Genomic DNA, 20,497 nt, shown 5'->3' on the forward strand with positions numbered 1-20,497 from the left:
CGCGGAGCGTTTGGAAACCTCGGAGGCTCCGCCCATCCGCCGCTCCCATTGGCCCCGGGATATGCCGCCGCGAAGGCGGCCGCCACGCTGATTGGTCGGACGGCCTGTCAATCCGATGCGCGCCTCGGATGGGCGGGGGGGAGCGAGCGGCGGCGGGGGGGGTGAGCAAAGGGACCCGCCCCCTCTCCAGCAGCGCTTTGCGCGCTAAGGGGGGGGCTGCCGCTCTTCGATAGGCCGAGCCGCGCTGTCACTCAGAGAGGCCCCGCCTCCATGTTCGCAAAGCGCGGGCGCGGGCCTGGCCGCGCTCTCATTGGCCGGCTGCCGTGGCGGCGTGACGCGCGCGCCTGAGCGCGGCTTTCGGGGCTGCGGCGGGAGGGGGGCGGGAAAGGCGCGGCCGTTGGGCGCCCCCGGGCGCGTGCCTGAGGTTCAATGGCGGGAGCGGGGCGGGCGGCCCCGTGAGGGGAAGGGGCTCGGGAGGAAGCTTGATCCGTGTGAGGAGAAAGGTTTGGGGGAGGGCTCTGTTCAGTGAGGTGAAGGGACTCGGGGGTCTTTCCTTAGTGAGCTAAAGGGGTTTGCGTGAAGGGGTTCGTGGGGGCTCACCTCACTGAGGTGGAAGGACTCAGCCGTGCTGGCCCAGGAGGGGAGTAGGTTCGTGGAACTGGCCCGTGAGGGGATGGAGTTTGGGGAAAACGATTCGGGTCGCTGGTCCGTGAGGGGAAGGGGTTCGAGCACCATCCCATTCGTGCTGAGGCGCTGTTTCTGAGGGCGTGCAGCGACGAGATGGGGGCACCTTCTGTGTGGGGACTGTGTGGCAATGGCGGGCGCTGCCCCACAGGTCTCTCCGTCTCTGGGCGAAGTGGAGTAGAATATCTCCGGTGTAGAGAGGGCCCTATGAGCAGCAGGAGCACCAGCCCCCGGTGGGTGCTTGCTGTCCCTTACCCCAGCAGTCCCGTGCTCTCCGCCGGAGCCTGTGCAGATTGCGAGTGAGGTGTGTGTCCCCTCCGGTAGGATGCCTCTGCCCATGGGGTGTCCAGCTTCCTGCAGCCGCCCTCCAAAGTGTGCTTCAGGCAAGGCTGGCTTTAGATTTATCCAAATGTCGAGCTGCGTGAGGTGTTTTAGGTAACCGGATGGGAACAGGGATGATTCTTGGGGTTTTTCTGTGGTGGCACAAACTCACCAGGCTATGGTTGTTCATCTCATTGCTGCCTGGAGGAGCAGAGAACGTGCTTGCCAACTTTCACGTGGAAAAGCTCCTACAAGTGAATGTTCTCTCTACCTACATATGCATATTTTTCAGTCTTACCTCCTTAATTGGAAAAGCCCTGGCTATAGAAACTCGGGACTCGCTTTTATGAGGAGGCTACTATTAGGAAGTATTTAAGAACCTTCTAGGAACAAACTTTCATTTTCATCACTTCAGTTGAAGCAGTTACTTTGTTTTTGGGATGGCATTGCAATGGTCAGTGAAACTTGTAGAAGTGATACTTTTGATTTGTGGAATGCTCTCTGGGTGGCTTCCAAGGAAACTATACCTTTGTTGAGGTGGTGTTCACCTGTGCTGCTGCTGGGGGTATGGGAGGGATGCTTAAGCACTTTTGTAGAGTTTTAAAAGGAAAAAAAAGTAGTGTTTTGTGGTGTGTAGACTGCTCGGGAGTAGTGGCTAAATTACAACTGGTGCAAAGTTTGTATCTAGCAGGCAGGTGCTGTGCTGTTACTATAGTAAGTCATAAGAAGGACACTTAACTAGCTTTTTGAAGCCTTTGTTGGCTTTCTAACTTCACAGATAGTGTGTTCAGCCATGTAGCTGCTGGATGGGGCTCAAAACCTGTATTTCTTCCATGGGAATTTTTAAATCCATACCTTCTGTCGGGCACAACAGTTTAAAGTTGGGCATCTGTAGTCACCCCAAAAAATTGCCAATGCAATGAAAACCACAATATGCTTGAATAAATAAATACAATTACACATACTTACACTGTTCTAATTGCCTGACCAATTCTAGGAGTGCAGTGGGGATTGCAGTCCCTCAATCTTCATTTTGTGGGTGTGTGTTATGTGGTTTCTTTATTTTCTTTCTGGGACAACTGGAGAAATCTTGTATTCAAAGACACATTTGTGTTTTGAGCAGAATCTCAGAGGATGCAGGCAGGTGTGGTGCCAGATCAGATCCTGTGTGATGTAATACTGGCTTAATGTGATGTATTACTGTGCTTAATTCCTCAGTCAAGTTTCTTGGGAAAATTTCTGCAGCATTTAAGGCTTGAAGAGCTGGAATGTGAATGGTCTCTTTTATATTTTATCACGCCTAAAAGGAACTGCATCCTGTTAACATCTATGTCAGGGTGGTAACAGTGCTTTGTTTAATTCAGCTTGTTTGTCTTGCTCTGGTGGGTTGGCCTTTGCAGAGTGACTGTAATTGAAGATAGCACTGGAGCTGCTGGGATTGAATTTGAAAGTGATTCCAGTAGAATGCACGGGCATAGCAAGCTGTTGGTGAGTTAAAAGCAGGGCTGTAACTCTAGCACTTAGAATAAACAGTTCCTATGTGTGTTTTGATGTTCTAGCTAGCTCTGGTGTTCAAAACAAACTGATGTAAGAGACCAAAAAGACAGATTCTTTTAACTCCTGCTTGTGCAGAGGGTTCACTTCTATTTTCTTTGTGTATGTATGTAAGAGACAAATGTTTAAACCTTTAAATTAGTTTCTTAAATTAATGTTAATTATTCTGGGAGTCGATGCAGCCTCACAATTTCATCAGGTGTTGGTAATGCCCCAGATTGCAATGTGGTTTTAATAAATTGCAGGAGTAACAAACACAGCAGGGGTTGGCTCTGCCAGTTTTTTTGCTAAATCCTGTGCTTGGGTAGGGGAGAGTTCCTGCCTCATCGCTGTTATCTCAAACAACACATTAATTTTTTCTAGAAATAGCCTTCCTATCTTTCTGCAAATTGGGAAAACCAAACTCTTCCCATCTCCCTTCTGCTAGGAGCCAGGTGAAGGCTGGTTCAGAAATTGAGAAACTGGCAACTCAGTCAGTAAAATGCAGCTGTTTTAGCAGGGTGGGTGTATCTGATTACAGCTTTTCTCCCACACATGCTGTCAGGAGTTGTAGTAAGCTTGTGCTTGCTGTTTTGTTGCCACTGTTCCCTGTCTGATGGCTCCTTTATTAGATGTTCAGTCTGGTATTTCGGCCTTGCTGGAATCAATAGAAAAATTTGCTTGGGTTTCAGGTCAGCAGTGTGGCCTGGTAGTGATAAAAGCTAACTGCACACTAGGCTGGATCAAAAGGAGCATAACCAGGACATCAAGTGAAGTGATTCTTTTTGTCTGCTGGTCACTCAGCAGCTGCATCTGGCACACTGTGCCTGGCTTTTGGTCCACCACCACAAGAAAGATGTGGAGAACCCTGTGCAAGTCCAACAGAGCCTGTCTTTAAGGTGAAGGGACTGAGGGAACTGGGCTTCTTCAGCCTGGCAAAAAATAATGGGTGAGGGTAGACCCAGCAGCACAAACCAAAGCAGGGAGTGGGTATGGGCAGAATTAAGTAACTAAGTTTTTGTGGTCTATTTGTTCTTCACAAGGGCCCCACAATTTGTAGAAGTTAACGTATTTTGAATGCTTTTTTAATCCCTGCACACACTATTTGGGGATGATGGGCTGTGCCACCAAGGTCTGAGAGTGTCACAAAATAAAAGCTATGTGGATAGGCAAGCAGTTACTTGCCTAGTAACTAGTAACTTATTAACTTTGACCCCAAAATTGGAGAGATCTTCCTTTTACCTTTTATGCAGTTTTTTTTACTCTTTAAAGCTTTTTTGTTTGCTTTTGGATATTCTTCCTGTAAAATTTTCCTTAGCAGATCATCTCCTATAGCTCAGTCAATTTGGTTTTTCAGAACCAGAATGGTTTTCTTGGGTGGTGTTGCCAGCATTAGGGGTTGTGCATCTGGGAAAGCTGAGGTTCTGATAGAGGAACGAGGCATACAAATAAGAGAAAAATATCAAGTTGGTGTCATAATTTCTTGACTGATGAAGTAGGACTTGTAAATGGAAAGACCAGGGAAGAGAATAAAATAGAGCTGGGAAAATAAGGCAAAGAGAAGGCAGGTGTTGAGTGAGGCTGAAGTGAAAGGAATGAGGCATTCACAGGAAATTGCCAGCTGTAAATTTTCAAGGATGTCTGGGCAACACACAACTGAAACAATCTGCTAATGTCGAGTGTCATTGTAAACAGCTCCAGCCTCCACCTCATCCTTCAGGAAAGGTCCTTTCCCCATCCATGTCTTTATGGGGGGCGTGTCCTGACTGCAGAGTTTTCATTTTACCACACTGTGTCCAGGGCCAGAGCTTTCTTCTCAAAGCAGGGAATGATTCCTTGTAGTTTCCACTTTCTCCTGCAGCTGTCCCACTTTGTTCTGGGATTATTGATGTGATAGGACCAGGAAATATATTTGGCTAATGAAAGGAATGCAGAGAATTTGTTCTGTCCTTCCACTCTTGCTTCGTGTCATTCTAGAAATGGCAGAACTAATCCTGCCTGAGCATCCCTCTTCTCACTGAGCATCTGCTGCCATTCTTAATTGTTTTCTTTTTTCTTTGGAAGAGCTTCTAATGTACTTTTTTTATTCTTTAATTACTTTTGTTTGACTCCACCTTTACCGTGTCTTTGGCCAAACAAGTTTTGCATTTAATTTCATTTATTCTTATGTGGAAGAAAGCAACTGTCTGTTTTGATGAATGTCCCAGATCAATGATTTCTGAGAGGCTGGATGTAAGAAGAATATTAACAGCATTTGCAGACGATCATAAGCCAGGTGTTACAAACACAAGTAGGAAGAAATAATACAACATAATCTAAAAATCTTGGAAACGGGAAATTGAATGTAACTGAGTGGAGAGAAGAAATAAAAACTGATGTGTCCTTGTGGGGGCTGGGGGGGGGGGTGGTGTGGAAAGTTCAGTCCAAGGGAAAACTTGGAAAATAGAGCTGAGGGAGAAAGTGGAGAGCTAATTAAATATTCCTTTGCTTGGTGACAGGGCAAAGGAAAGGACAACATAATTAGGGAGTAGCTGTGGGCATTGCTTGGAACAGCAGCAGGGTAGTGGCCTAAAGTAATTTCAAGAGCACCCAGAATATTTTAACTGAACCTGGGTATCTCATTATCAATGTGTTTTACACAGATGGGCACAATTTCAGAGACAACTGGTGATTATCATTTGAGAGAATAAAGGTATGAAATGTGTAAAACATGACTGAGGAAAAGCCAGGTAGGGATATATTCATCAATAAACTTCCTGAAGTGCTGATTGATGAATGTTTTGAGATAATTAAAATAGCCCTCAGAAAGGTTTAGGCATTAAGCTTCAAACTGTAAAATAACTTTTCATTGTATGTGCAAATCAATGAAAAACATTCTAAGAAGGAACTGGAAAAAAACACTGGGAAAAAAACTTCAGTATTACAAATTCTCCATCTGCAGTCTTTTAAAGATCCCATCTTTTTGATGTCTCATTGATAACTGGATTCTTCTGTTGGCCAAAGCTTTCTTGCCATATTCATGTGAATTGTGTTGATGCTGAATTGAGGTCAGGACACAAAGGTAAGAAATTTCCCCCTCCCTCTAATAAAGTTCAAATAAGTGAGTTTACAAAATCCTTACTGAAAAAAGTCTTTAATGTGGGGCTCTATGTAAACAAGTGAGCACAGTGAGATATGAATATTCCTTTTGCACTGTGTGGTTAAAGTAATACTCATAACTTAAGAGAGATCAGGTGTTCTTCAAGAAATGTTTAACTGTAATAAACTTGGCACAAATTCTGTTAGGCTCAGCTCTAGGAACAATTCTAGAATCTGCAGCTGTGAACCATTTTCTGTGATGCTGTGACTCAGTCAGGAAGATGGTGTGAAGTCTGCTGTGTGTCCCAGCAGAGCTGTTCTGCTGACACAGGGACTGCCATAAAGCTATGTTAATAAAATCTTGCAAGGAGGCAAACCCCAAGCTGTCACCCTTTTGTTAAACCAGATCTGGTCATCTCTGAAATATTCATTAGTTCTGGAAGTGTTTGGGTTGGTTTTTTTTTTTACTTTTTTTTTTGTGTTGTTTTGGGTTTTTTTAAATACCTGCTTTTGATACAATTTCTTAGCTTTATTTTTTGGTCTAACCCATTGCAACTTTTGAAGGACCTTAAGGGTTTGGCTTTTTTAAGGAAAGCTAGTAGGATTTGTGTTCCAAAATATCAATCAAACTGTAAAATTCAGGAATCTGGGCTAAAATATTCCATAGTGTCAGTGCTCCAAGTGCCATTTGCAGAGACTAGTGATTCTCCCCAATAAACTTTACACAGTGTTAAATCTAACAATTGTCTCTGGTCAATTGTCTGGTACTTTGGTCCACTTTGTATTTAAAATGGAACTGCTAACTTCATTGTGATAACGACTTGATTTGGGGCACTACTTGATCTTTCAGCTTTTGAGGCAATAATCTTCTCTCTCTAACAAGTAAAATAGCTCCAGATGGCAATTGAGGAATAGCTCCACTAAAGATGATTGTTTTGTCTTTAGTAAATTCTTGATATTCGCAAGGTTGGTGAAGCCCTGTCCTCTTTACATTTTAGTTAGGCATGTGATAACTTTCAGCCATTGATTTAAACTGGAAAAAAACCCACTTTGTATCCACAGGTTACAGTAATGCCCTTTCTGGAATAAGTCAGCCTCTTGCTCCCCTCTGTAGCTGGGACTGTGGATCACAGGAGATGAATGCCAGGGTATTAATGTGAGGGTGGTAGGTGTCACTTCCATGGTAATCAGTGGCTTTAGTGGCTGCCAAATTCATAAAGGCATCAGGATAAAATAAAGGTTATGGCTCCAAGTGAGACTGTTTTATAATTGATTTATCTGAGCTGTATAACTGAGCCTAAATTCCAAGGTGTGCCTCAGCAGTTCCAGGTGTTTTTAATGCATTGCCTTTACCTTCCATGCTGTCATATGTACAACTTGGCTATCCCTTCCCAGTTCTACAGTGAACAGCCTTGAAATGAAAATGTATTCCTCAAGTGATGAACATGGGGCTATAATTCAGAAACAAGCTCCTTTAGTTTGCTTCTTTTGGAAATCAGAAACATCTCTTTATGTTGGGAAAAGAAAGAGGTAGAAGGATGGAAGGAGTAGAAACCAAATCACTAAGTTTTTCTTGGAGAGGTGATACTAAGAAACAATTTGGCAGAAAATGCAGCTTTCAGTTTTGGGCAAATAACACTGTGCTGAAGGAAAAGCTCTCACATGCTTTTCAAGCTTTTTGAAGATGAGCTTGTAGCTTTTTGAATGTATGTAGTATGTACACAATCATCTTCCAATTCATTAGGATTCTTGGTTATTATTTTTTTGTGTTTTCACAGTGAACTTGATTTTACATATTGTTTTTTTTTTTCTGTTTAAGCTTTACCTGTTTTTTCACTCATTTCTCTATTTCAGTCCATAAGTTATTGTTCAGCCTTTGGCAAGCTGTATTTTTAAACTGCTGCTCTCTTCTGTCATACCTGTGACTAAACTTAGTCTTTGATCACGTTCCTTTGTGGCTGGTCTTTTCCACTGTGAAGGGAAAATTAGAACTAAAAAAATAGAACTTAAAAAAAAAAAAAGTATTTCTATCCTTAGAATCTTTTTTCCCCAGTGAACATCCTTTGGAGAATTTAAGGAAGCATCCCTGCAAGCTCTGTGTTCAGGTAGCAATAAGCAATTCTGTAGGTGGGGTAGAACGAGAAACTTGGCATCACAGGCTGAAAACAACAGGCCTGCCCCAGAAGCTGCCATGCATTCCTTGTGTCACAGAGGTCACCAGAGTCCCGAGGGGCATGTCAGCAACACCTCCCACGGCAAAAGCCAACTTCACTCCTTCCTGCAAGGTAGGATTGGGTCCAAATACCTCCAAGTTACTTCCCAAAATATGAAAGATGCTGGTGTAGGTAACCAATTTGTCTGTGGAATTTTGTCATTCCCTCTTTCCTTCCAGGACTGCAGCAAAGATGCTGCATGTGTTTTCTTCCTGGGGAATTAGACTTCAATGATTTGGGAAATGCAGGTCTTGAGAGCTGCCTGCACAGAGAAAATGGGTAATTAGAAGCATGTGTTGTGCTGTGAGTGTTCCAGGGAGCTGTCTGGGCCAGAGTGAAAGGCTGGATTAGCACAGTGTGACAGCACTGTGCAGATGTAAACCTGGGGTGCCTTTAACTGTTCTAACCTCATTACAAACTTAGTTGAAAACAGGGGATATTTATTCATAGAGTCTCCAGTTTGATGATTTTAACCCTGGCAGGATCTTAGATGAAGATCTATATTTACATATAACTTTTTGACCAGCCTGTTGTCCAGTTATTATTATAAGTTATTATCAGTTATTTCTGAAAACTGACTTTATAAAAAGTAAAACTAAAATACTGGCATTTGATTCCAGCTGTAGGAAAGAAAGGTTATGATTTAGTTAGGTGTCACCTAACAGCAAATTAGCCTTAAAACCAAATCTATCTAATATGTCCTGGATTGTAGATGGAAAAGGACTATGGGTTGGTTTCAAGACACCTGTTAGATACAATCCATAAAGCAGAAAAAAAGTTTCTAGGACAGTGTACATGAAATAAAATAGCACTTTTCCTCTGCCAAGTCTTTCATTCTTGCTCTGTTTAAAATTGGTATTGTGGGGAGGTAGCAAATGACTTTGTGGTGTGTTTCAGCCAAACATGCTAGTGGTTATGGCTGAGTAATGGGCAACTTTTATACTGATTTTTTGTTTGTTTTGGTTTTTTTTGGTGAAGGGGTTCTCAGAGTTTGAAATACCCTGTAAAATCTTGGGTTAAATAGAGATGCCACCTCCTCTTACAGCAGAGATGTGCTTTGTGCTTAATGCTTTCCCTCATGAAAATAATCAGCATGTAATGCTAATATTTTTAATATTAGTTTCTTATACAGAGGGAAGAAAGGCATTCTGCTTGTGCTACTCTAAAGATCACTCAAGTATGATCAATAATCCATTAGCAGGAATCTCTGTTCCATTTAACACCACTAACAAGTTTTTCCATCCCTTCCAAGTGTAAAGCAGGACAGAGAAGTAATCTGGAAGGTTAAACTGTGGAGGAAGTCAAAATAGCACCAAAAATAGCTTAATCTAAAGGTACTTAGCAGAAACCACATCTAAATCAGCTGTATTTTTAATGTCTTGTAAGGCTGTCTGTGTCTTCTGTGCAGGGGAATTTCTTCAGTAAATAGTGGAGTGTCGTAGCCATGAGTGCAACAAAACTGCTTTACAGAGATTTACAGCACCACACTCCTTGGAGAAGTGTGGATTGTATCCAGCCTGGAGGAGCAAGTAATGACAAAGGATGATACAAGTACTTCAGAGTTTTTAGCTGTGAGTGACTGGCAGGATGTCCAGCCCTGATGATTTAATAGATTAACTTGGTGAATTGGTGATCATGAGTTTTATCTAGTGTTGGTATGGGATTATCACTTTACTATCATTTGGGACAGCAATTTAAGGTCAAATCCTATTTTTCTCTGCATCAAGAATCCCACTGTGTCCTTATGCACAGGAAGAAATGTAGGAAAAATAAATCTTCCTATGGGTGTTACTGTTTGGCACAATCTAAAATATATCTAATAGCTTTTGCTTTTTTTTCTGGACTGAGGAATCAAGTTTGAAAGCAAACCAACAAAAGAGGCATTCATGGTTTGTTTTTTAAAAGCCACACATTGTCCTATCTTATTCAAAGCAGAATTTTTCTAATAACCAAATTCTGAGTCTGTGTCCCAAAGTTATGCAATAAAAACAATTGTCAGATCTATTATGATAGTCTAGACTAGACACAAAAGGGGAACTCTGGGGCAAACATGGAGATTTTCTCACGGAAAATAGCAGGAAGACTAAATTCTATTCTTCCTTTAAAAAAGTAGTCCAATCTCTAACCTTTCAGAATAGTTCAGTTGTTTTCTTGGCGGGGAGAAATGGCTGCAGTAGATTGTTCTAGAAGAAAATGTGCCATTGTCAGCCCTCCTCTGCTGGGTGGGTGATAAGGGCCTGTAAAAGCCCTGTGTTGTCTCCCAAGTAGTCCAGAAGCAAGGCTTTTCCTCTCCTATATGGATCCTTGTGTGTGTGAGATAGATTAATGGCTTGTCAGAGGAGCACAAACCAAGCTATGGAGTTGAGCTGGAATGAAATGGTTCTGTTTTCAGAAATCCTCAATGGAACAGATTTTCTAAATGGGAAACAAAGGCATCTCCTCAGCTGTGCTGCCTATAGTGGGGACCAAGGAACAGCACTGCAAGATGGGCCTGGATTTTTTTGCATCTTCCCATCCTGATCCTACACTTCCCTCTGCCTCCTGACCCCAGTGGAATGAGGTGCACATGAGGCCAGGACTGCCAGACCAGGAGAAGTTTGCTTAAAGCTCACTCTGCAGAACAGCAGTAATTTGTGAGCTGGAGCCCATTGCAGATACAAACTGGGTCTCCAGGGGGATGGGAATTTGTTCATGTGCGCTGGTATTTGGGTCACAAGCCTGATGGAAGGGGACAACACAACCCATCAAGTTTGGGAATGGGAGCTATGAAATGTTACAGCAGTGGGGTCATCCCTTGTGGCTTCTGGTAATTAGATAAAATTTGCTGAGTAACGAGGCCGTAGTTTCACATATGCTTTAAGCCAGCACTGAAATCTCACCTGACAAATGTGATTAGTTTTAACCTGGATATGGAGCACTGTGCATGTAGAAAACATTCTTTCCAGTAGGGATGGGTATTTGAACTAGGATTAAGTGGGAAGGAAGGTGCAGGACATGTATATTTCTGGATTCTGAGAATACAAAAAAAACTGAGGCGAAAATAAGACAATGAAATGTATCCGCTTGCTTTTAAAGATTTTTATCTTTTCAGTCTCTCTTACTCAGACCTTCTGCTGTACCTTCCATTTTAGGTTAGGTGAGGTCATTCCCAAGCCAAAGGCCACCTGATCTCAGGTAGTGATGTGGTGTTTGCTCTCCTTCCTTCACACTGAGCCAATTGAAGTACAAGGCAGTATGAACCCCACTCAGAAGTATACAGCTAAAAAGCCAAATTACATTCAAATACGCATAAAGTCACTTCAGATGTACAGGGAGATTTCAAATTATAAAAATCTAAAATTATGAACTCAAAACCTTTGAGTTCAAGGGGTGTAATTTATTTTTTTTCTACAATGCATGGTCTAGCATATTCTAATTTGGGCAGCACTGTTTAAAAGTTCATTAGTATATGTAAGTAATTAGCAGGCTGGCTTGATGGCATAAAGATTAAACTAAAGGTACGTATTGCTGATCTGTGGGATAGATATATAACCCATATAAACAGCATGCATGGATTGCTGTTTTTTTCCATAATTACTACAACTGTAACACTAAGAAAGCCACTAGGAAATAGATTTTATATTTTATATCCAAAAGCTATCTCAAGGCATGTGAGGGAGACAATGAAAATGGTAATCTTAATACAGTAGAAACCATGAAGGAGACAGTTCTGTACAGGATTTAGTCATTTCCCCCAACTTTTTATTTCTAGTGACCTCAATCTTTTTCTGTCAGTTCCACCAATCCTGTAGATGGAGTGGGAGTTGGCACTTTTGAATATTTCTTTCTCTAATAGGAGGAAGGGATGGTGAGAGCAAGGAAAAGAGCTTAATTGCTACACTGCTGCTGAAGGTAAGGGTTGCAGAAAATTACTTTTTTAGTAGCTGGGCAGGGTTGGTGGCACTCACAAGTTCTGGGTGCAGCCCAGTGATCAGCAGAAATGTGATGACTGTGTCAGAAATGACACAAATGTGTGGTGATGAGGCAGGCTGGAGGTCAGGAATCCAGGGAGTCCACTCGAGTCAGGCACAGCAGGGACAGGGCTGAGCACAGACCTCAGGGAAGAACCAAGGAATTCAGCCTGAGCTGAAATGTGTCAGTGGCCAGAGTGTGGGATGGGGGTCTCAGGGGAGGCTCTTCAGGGAAGTGATGCACTCAGGATCCAAACAGACTCTGAACTTCTCCAGATAGCTTTTATTAGCAGGATTGCTTTTCCTATAGGGGGGAAAAAAAGCCTGCTTTGCACTTGGATTGAACTTTAGCCACTTTAATTTTCACCCCAGCAGATCTCCCTGTTACAGGCAGATGAAGCAGTGCCAAGTGCTCTCACTGAGAACACCTGAACAGCACATTCTTTGTAGAAAGTTTACCCTTCCTATTAATTGAGGTTAATTGTAGCCTTGCAATTGCTACCCACAAGAGGAAAAGAAGAGAGTTTCTACCTCTGAGCTATAATTTGTATTTATATATTTTTTTACTGTGATTGAAGGTACAAGTTTTAGGTAGTTGAAGACACAGTGCACACTCAGAATCAAAGGCTGATGACATCCCCCCCCAGAAAATTTACCAAGTCAGAAAATAACGTAGGAAAAAAGTCTCTCAACATCCCCAACTCAAGTGAGTGCTGAGAAGTCCCTGAACTGTGACTTGCTTATGCTCAGTGCAGAAGAAATATTTTTGACCTGAAACTGTGAAGTCAAACATGTTTGCTACAGGACCACTGCAACAACAGGTGAGATGGTGGCCTTGGAAGGCATCCAAGATCAGTGTGTTTCAGGGAGAAGCTGGCAAGGCTCCAAAGAAATAGGTTTTATTTTGCTTTTGGGGTGCTTGTTTTTCCTCTGCAGATTGTAGCCAGCATTTATCAATTAAGTTATTTTGCATTTATTTTCATTGTTCTGAGACAATAAATTCTCAGTTGCAAGAGCTGCTAAAATACTCTAAGTATGGCATTTATTTCTCTTCTTTGACTGGAGAAAAGCTCTTTAGTTTGTAATCACTCTTTGAATAGTAGTCTGTGACCCAGGGAAGCTAATTTCAGCAGCAATAAAGGCTGTGTCTTTTGTGCCTTCAGAAAATAAAATTTTAAGGACCTTGGAAAATTTTTGGAACTTGACCAATCTGCAAATTCAATATGCCTATTTCTGTCTCCCAGCATTGGGAGAAGGAACCCCTAAATCTTTTCAGGGGCCTGGAATAACTTTTATTTTTAAACTAACTTCCCTTTGTGATGTAGTTCATATTTCTTTTGCTAGTAAAGAGAATTTTACTGAAGTTTTGGGAAGATAGTAGCTAAATGACTTACCTCTAAATCTTAATGTATGACATTTCTGTGATCTGGGGGGGGGGTCTGTTCAGCCAGGTTTGCAATTAAACAGCCAACAAGAAGAGTATTTTACTGCTGAGCTGAGTAAATCATCAGCTCCATCATCTTGCATCTAAAACACTTGTGAATCTAATAATTATTTTTGTCAGCCAGTCCTTTGTGCTTTCCATCTCAGCAACACTCACTGTCAAATAGCAATTTCACTTGTTAATCCTCCTCCTGTCTCCTGCTGAGGTTGTCTTTTTGGCCTATTTCAGATCCAGCATGTTCCTTCTTCTTTTGACAACGGGATTTGAGTTTTGTTCAAACTCAGTTTTTTTCCCAATTGCTTCCTTGGGGGGGTTAGAAAAGAAAAAAAAAAAAATCTGGTTTATGGAGATTCACCTATTGCAAATCTGCCCTTAGATTGACTCCTGGTGCAAAATTCCAACTTGCACTTTGAAGCAAGGTGTTAGGGATGTTGATGTTTTACAATTCACTTCTCTGTCAGCAGCATTAGGATCCTGGTCTACAAAGTTCCAAGTGTGTCCTGTAAATGTGGGTTTATAGTCTCAGTGCAGGCCTAGCCAAAGTGTTCCCATGCTCCAAGTGCTTTCAGGTTATCCATGCTCCAATCCATTTCTGTGTTTGTACAGACATCTTCATGAGGTACAAAGATACTCTTGCTGTAGCCATCAGAGAAATGTCCACTGCTACCACTTCCCTTGACTCCTGAAGATGCCCAGTTTGTCTGGTTTAGTTTGTGCTGTGCTTTGTGCCCCCCTCAGGAAATCCCCACTGACAGGATGCCTGGTTAGAAGCAAAACCTCAGCCCTGTGACCCTCCTGCTGCTTTTGAGAGGAGCAGTGGCGGTTTGCCGAGTCTGGAAACACATTTCTCTTATCTCCAGGGCAAGCACAGTGACTGTTGCCTGGTTCCACCATGGAGGACTATCAATGCTGTTCCATCTTGGTTACAGACATGACTAATCCCTCTTACTACTTTTTATTTTTTCCCCCCAGGACTGCCTATTAAGCTTTTTATATGATCATTCTCTAATATAAATCAAATGGAGGTGGGTTACTATAAACAGCCCTACTAGTAGGTATTCTCAGTGCAGCTCATTTCAGCAGAAGTGTGCTACAGAGAAATTGTGAGTTAGGTGGAGAGGCAGCACAGAGCTTCAGGCAGGAAGGAATTCACATGTCCTGGAGACAGACAGATATTTGCCTTCCTGTTCACTTTATCTCTGATTCCCTCCTCAGTCCTTTGTGGGTTGATCAGAACTGTGAAGGTTGCTGTCATTGCCTTCCTCAGCAAACCAGCCCTTCAGAGCAGGAGCAATTCCGTTCCGTGAGTCTTCCATGGTGAGTTTTAAGATGAGACGTACATAGTGAAGCTTTGAGTACAAAGGATGTAATCACCAGGTTCTCTAGGATCTCACTTCTCTAGCAGCAAACATGGCCAACAATCACAAGAGACATTTTTCAACTTGTTACTCCCAGACAGAATCCCAGAATATGGGTTGGGTTGGAAGGGGCTTTAAAGCCCATCTCATTCCAACCCCTTGCCCTGGGCAGGGGCACCTTCCCCTAGATACCCTTGTGGATATCTGAGCTGCTCAGGAATTGAGGCAAACAGCCCAGCTGTCCATAGCAGCAATAAAACTGGGGTATTTACCCTGCAAAATGAGGTTGTCACAGCATTGCTTTGAGACCGTGACACTAAATTTCATGAAGTCATGTGGCTGTGCCAGTATGATTTCTTTACAGTGGTGGGCAGGTCTGTTATTTCTGGGTTTATCTGTAAAACTGTTGCCATCCAAACCTTGTCTTGTCAAATGTTCCAGACTAAATTGTTGCAAATTTAATCAGTTGGGCCTTACACCTTAATCTGGGATAAGCAGGGTTTGGTGTGGAACAGTTCTTACACTGCTGGCTGAATATTCCCTGCTCTCCCCTTGTATCACATCTGAGTGTGTGGCACAGCCCAGCTTGGGTCAGCAGAGAACAAACCTGCCCAAACCAAATTTGCCTTTCAGATCAACCTGTTGAGGTGATCTGCACAATCACTGGGTCTCATGAGGGGTGGGAGAGGGAGAGGCAAGCACTGCCTGCTGCTTTGCCTGCCTGGAGTTGTCCTGGATTGGAGGAAGAAAAATAAGATGTTCTTCCTATGAACATTTTGGTCCAGGAGCTCCTGGCTTAATGCAGAAAAACATTCTTGCTTGTATATTCCACCCCATTAGACCTGGCTGTTTCTTTATTTTTCATAATTATTTGGTACATGACTTTCTAGTAAAAAATAATTAAACCATGAATCTTCACATTATTTACAGGTTTTCTCATGTTATTAAGCTGTAATTTGACCAAGAGATATGAACATAATTTACCATATGATTGCATAGCTTTTAATGTATGCTTCTGCAGTGAATAGCAGCTATTAAGCTAAGTGGTTTGCCCTGTAAAATGACATGATGTCATAATATTTCTCTGAAAATACAGAATTAAGTATCATTAAATCCTATAATTAGGTAGCTATAGGTTATATTTGCAACTTCAAAAATGGAGCCAGGCAGCCTGATTCCTCTTGCTGTAGTATTCCAGGAATTTTGTCAAAACTGTACAAGAGCAAGTGGTGTGCTTTATAGAACATGAACTGCTTCCCCAGCCCTGTATTTCAGTGTAATTCCCTTTTTCTTCTCTTTCCAGGAACTGGGGTTTTTCAACATGTTTGTAACAGCAAAGCAACTGCTCCAGGAGTGTGTACGTTCTTTTTTGAAATAATAAATCTCATTTTAGTGTCTATTTTTCCTATTCTTCAGAAGTCATATGGATTTCATAGATGATAGTGTATGATTGATCATAAAATATTGTTTTTTTTGCTTTAGACAAATATTTAGTCTTTTTTATCCTTGACAAGTTTTCTTAAAGTTTTTGACAGGTTCTATTTTTTACTGTTTATTTTAAATCTTTATCTAGTTCTAAAATAAATAGTTACTTCTTTTTGGTGAATTGTATTAGTTCTACACCTTTAATTTATTTTCTTATTTTAAGGCACAGGATATTTTATCAACTGCTGTAGTTAATTGATGTCTGGTGTTTCCCCTCATCTATATTCACTTTTTCCTGTGAAGGTATGCAATGTACCTACATGTATATAATATAATTTTTGTTCGGTGCTATATATATTTTAAGATATATATTATTTATAATATGTATTTTCATGTATTAATAGATATCTCTATATATTAAGAAATATAGATTTATATTTTTTAGAACAAAACCATTGATTAAAAGCTTATATCTCTTACACTGGAGTGATGTACCACCGCACTGTTTTGAAGCTGACGGGTGATTCTGTCCCTCTGAGGCATTGCCAGGACTCTGCTATGGATGCAGTGAAATAAATGCTTTGTGCCATCTACTGGTGCCGCTGGGAGCTGCGGGTCAGCCCGGAGCCGGAGTTGTGACGGACTCAAGCGCGCAGTGTGGGAAAAGAAGGAAACTCGCTGTAAATAACCAGAATGATGTTTATTATTTTATGCCTTTAAGTGCTAACTGATGTTCAACACGTGCTAATTAACTCACGCATTAACCCTTTTCTAACCCCTGCCTTCCCAACCGTGCCCTAAAACTTTATCCCTGTTTTTATAGACCCTGAAAACATTTTGTTTTACAGATAGGTCAGTCATGTTTTAACGGAGTGGAGCAGTTCAAGCTGGTAGGGTGCACTGTGAATGTGGTTTGTAGAGACCTGTTACTCTTTCTATAATAACTCCTAATTACAATATATGTCATGATCACTTATAATTAAATATAACTTCCTCAAACTTTGTCCCTATGGGTTTTCTCTGGTGTTGGTTCCCTTGTTAAGCCTGGAGTTGCAAAGCTGCTGGGATGGGAGACTCCAGCCTAACTCAGTGCAGGGCTAAATAAGGCCTTTTAGCTGAAACCTCTTTGTATCCTACAGCCTCATAATAGGCTATTGTATTTTCTGGGGTTTTTATAAGGCTCAGATGTCACACTCAATTCTTGGTTGTTTCACTACCATCAGTGTTATCACTGGTGTGTTTAATATATTCGGTGTACATTGTGATTGTAAGTATTATTTGTTCTTTCTTTCCTCGTTTTTACTTATATATCTCTCAGGGGCATAAAGAATGGATCCACAAATGCTCCAGCAAACTTCTAGTTATGTTTGTTCTAGGTAAAGGGAGAAAATCCAAGAAATTATTAGCAGAAATACCCAAAATAAAAAAAAAGACAAACCACCAAAAAAATCCAAGCCCTTTCCAGTTTAGAATATTATGTGCCTCTGTATCATGTTCAAGGGTCCTTCACTTACTTTCACACTGAGGAACTCATTCCCAGCTGAAGTGTAGCCTGCAGGAGAGACACCTGGCCTAGAAATGAGGATTCTCTTGGCCTGCTTCAAGTAAAACACAGTTTACCCTGTCCAGAAGGGAGGTATTTTCCTCATTTGTAAAAGGCTTTTAGATTTCTTTTGTTAAAAACACTGTATAAACAGCTGTATAATGCATTTTTGTGCTGGTTTTGATACATGTAGCTACTGACCTAATTGTATATACTTTGAGCAATTGGATGGGTGGGATATTAAAATAAATTAATTTGGAATTATTTAAATGCATATGTATGTATTAAAGCATGTTACCTGCTACAAGCACAGGTACAGAAATCTATACAGGAAATTAGTTTGACTTTGTATTTCACTTCAAAGTGCAAATATCAATTCAAACAGTACTGCTTTCAGAAAAGCAGAATTTTAGCCAAGTATGAACAGGTGAATTAAATACAATGCCATAGAAAGGTATTAAAATACTCAGCTTTTTAATATTTAAATTTTTTTCTTCTCTTGAAGGTAAATGCCCCAAACAATCATCCTTGCTTTTTTTGTGACTAATTGCTACACCTGGGAAAACTAACTGCAGTAAGTGCACAGTTAACATGAATTTTTATGGGGGGAAAAATAGTTAATTATTGCAACAGTGGAGCTACTATGATCAGAGCAGTGACTCATGCAAGTGAAGCATATAATTGTCCATGTAATTTGTTTGAAGTCAGCTGGGTTCCAAGATTCTTGTTCCTGTGTGTAGCTGCTAATTTTTCTTTAGTTATTTTCCCTTCAAAGTCTGCTGGAATTTGCTGCGAGGTTGTTTTTTATTTTATATTATTGTTAGAAAGATATCAAGTTATGTCTGACAGGCTTAGAGGGGAAAAAACTGCTGCAGCTCCACGTCCCCAGCTCCTATCAGGAGCAAGGCTGAAAATGATTCCCATAAGATTCTGGCACATCTCACAATTCTATTGTTTAAACCAGAAGAAGCTCATGATATTTATATTCCTTCTTCCCTTTTTAATGACTTTTGTTACTACTCTTACACTCTGTCATCTGTAAAAGGCTGTGAATTTGGGTTAGAGTCACTCCAGTGGGAAGTATTGTAGACTGGAATTCAAATCTAACCTACTTTGTATTGCTGGAAGAAAAGAGCACACTTTTACTCTGGGCAAGCTGGAATCTGCTGCTTACGATTGAAGCAAACTTTTACTTTCTTTGATATACTGAACACACTTTGTCTGCAGCCTCTAGGAATCAGGAGAAGATGGCTGTGGATGATCTAATATTTGTAGGTTTATACAAACAACTTTTAGTTCAGATCCTACTGTATCCCAATGAATTAAAAACAATGTTTTAAAAGAAATTTATGCAAATGGGGAGTGCTTTTCACTAATAACTTTGTTTCTTCCAAATTCCAAATATATTTTATGTTCCTCTGCATTTTGATCCTAAAGTCACTCCAGGACACATGAGTAGAACTGGCACAAGTCCCACAACTTCCAAATGCCATATGTACCTATACCTGTAAGGTTTTCATACAAATCCCACACTTTATGGGCTTGTGTCCATGCAGAGCACACTTGTCTTGCTTTTGTTCCCAACACAGGTGAGTTGATTTCAAGACAATGTGATAGTAAATATTTCTTTGTGACAGGAATTGGCAGGTTCTGTTTAATTCCAGCAGCAGGGCCCCAAGGTCCACTATTGCCATAAAATCACCTGCAGAAGGATTTGGGACTCTTAGCAGGCTTTCATCCTGCTGAGACAAGAAAAGAAGTAACAGCCACCAGTTTCTGACCTAGAGTAGTCAGCACTCAGGTTTTCTAGTCTTCAGAGGACATCATGGTGGAGACAAGATAAGATACTGCAGGAGGATATGAAGAGCCAACTGGAATGACTCTTAATGCCTTCTATCATTTAGTCATGAGGTTAAAAAATAAGGAAATTTTCCTTTGGGAGGAAAGGTGATTTGATAATACTGGTATAAAATAAAGATTACTATCAGTGGTGAAAATGTGCTCTTAGAACAGAATCAGTATTTCTGGGCCTTATGGGAATCATTGAATCTGGTGATACAGAGTCTATTAATTATTGTGGATCACAAACAAGTAGGGAAGTTTTTCTGGATACAAGAGTTCCACCTTGTATCCACAGACAAAACTCTGGGCTTTGACATGTGTTTTTCATCCTAAAGGAGCTCTGTTGGAGGGAAGGGATAGTAGATCCTTGGATTGCAGGAAGTCTCATGCTGTTCCCCCTGAGTAAAACATTCACAGCTGGAACTAAAATCAAATGGAATTAATCTCTCAGGGTTATGTTTTGTGTCTGAGAACACAGTGAAGGCAACACACTGGCTATGGTAAAGCACTTGATACTTTTCTACTGCATAAAACTAAGCAAAAGCCAAATCTCTAGGGCCTAACAAGCTTGGATCAACCTCCTGAAGCCTTGCATCAAACCCTCCTCTCTGTCTTGGTGTCATCCCTGACACTCTGCTCATTAGGAGCAAACTCCTCCATCCCTCCACTGTGAAACTTGCACTTTATATTTTGCTGCCTTCTGTACTGACTGTACAGCCCTGCTGTTAGCACCAGTACAGGAGTGATCCAGGCTCCTCCTTTGACCTCATACGGCTTCTGTTCCTGCTTTACCCAGCCAGGTCTTTGACATGCCTCCTATGGCACTGCCACCCCTTTCCATGTTCCAGGACAACAGGGAGCAGATAGCTGGCCTTGAAATCCCAGCAAACTCGGAGTCAGGCTTCTCTCTGCTGCTGGAATTTATAACCTTAAAGGAGCTCAGCACAGGGTCCAGCCCTTTGTGCTTCTGAGGAAGGTTTGTTATGTTGGAAGGTGAGAGAAGGAAAGGTGGAGGATCACAGAGGAGTGAACATTTTTTCAAGGCAGACATCTGATTCTCTTGTTCTAGACTTGAGAGCAAAACCCTCTGCATGGTACAGACAGTG

At 41.5% G+C, this 20,497-nt stretch overlaps 1 long non-coding RNA gene across 10 annotated transcripts in view; it reads left to right on the forward strand.

Annotated features, from left to right (window-relative positions):
• Nucleotides 1-439: 439 nt before the first annotated feature.
• LOC117244123 overlaps nt 440-20,497 on the forward strand; it is a 51,855-nt gene continuing 31,797 nt past the window's right edge. For 3 of the 10 annotated variants that reach the window (XR_004496610.1, XR_004496614.1, XR_004496618.1), the window contains exons 1-5: nt 996-11,720; nt 12,358-12,600; nt 14,439-14,540; nt 15,885-16,686; nt 18,055-18,123. This is a non-coding gene — a long non-coding RNA (uncharacterized LOC117244123). The other 7 variants (XR_004496616.1, XR_004496613.1, XR_004496619.1 and 4 more) reach the window with 7 other exon arrangements.

Source organism: Parus major, chromosome 3 (assembly GCF_001522545.3).
Source record: "Parus major isolate Abel chromosome 3, Parus_major1.1, whole genome shotgun sequence".
NCBI lineage: Eukaryota > Metazoa > Chordata > Aves > Passeriformes > Paridae > Parus > Parus major.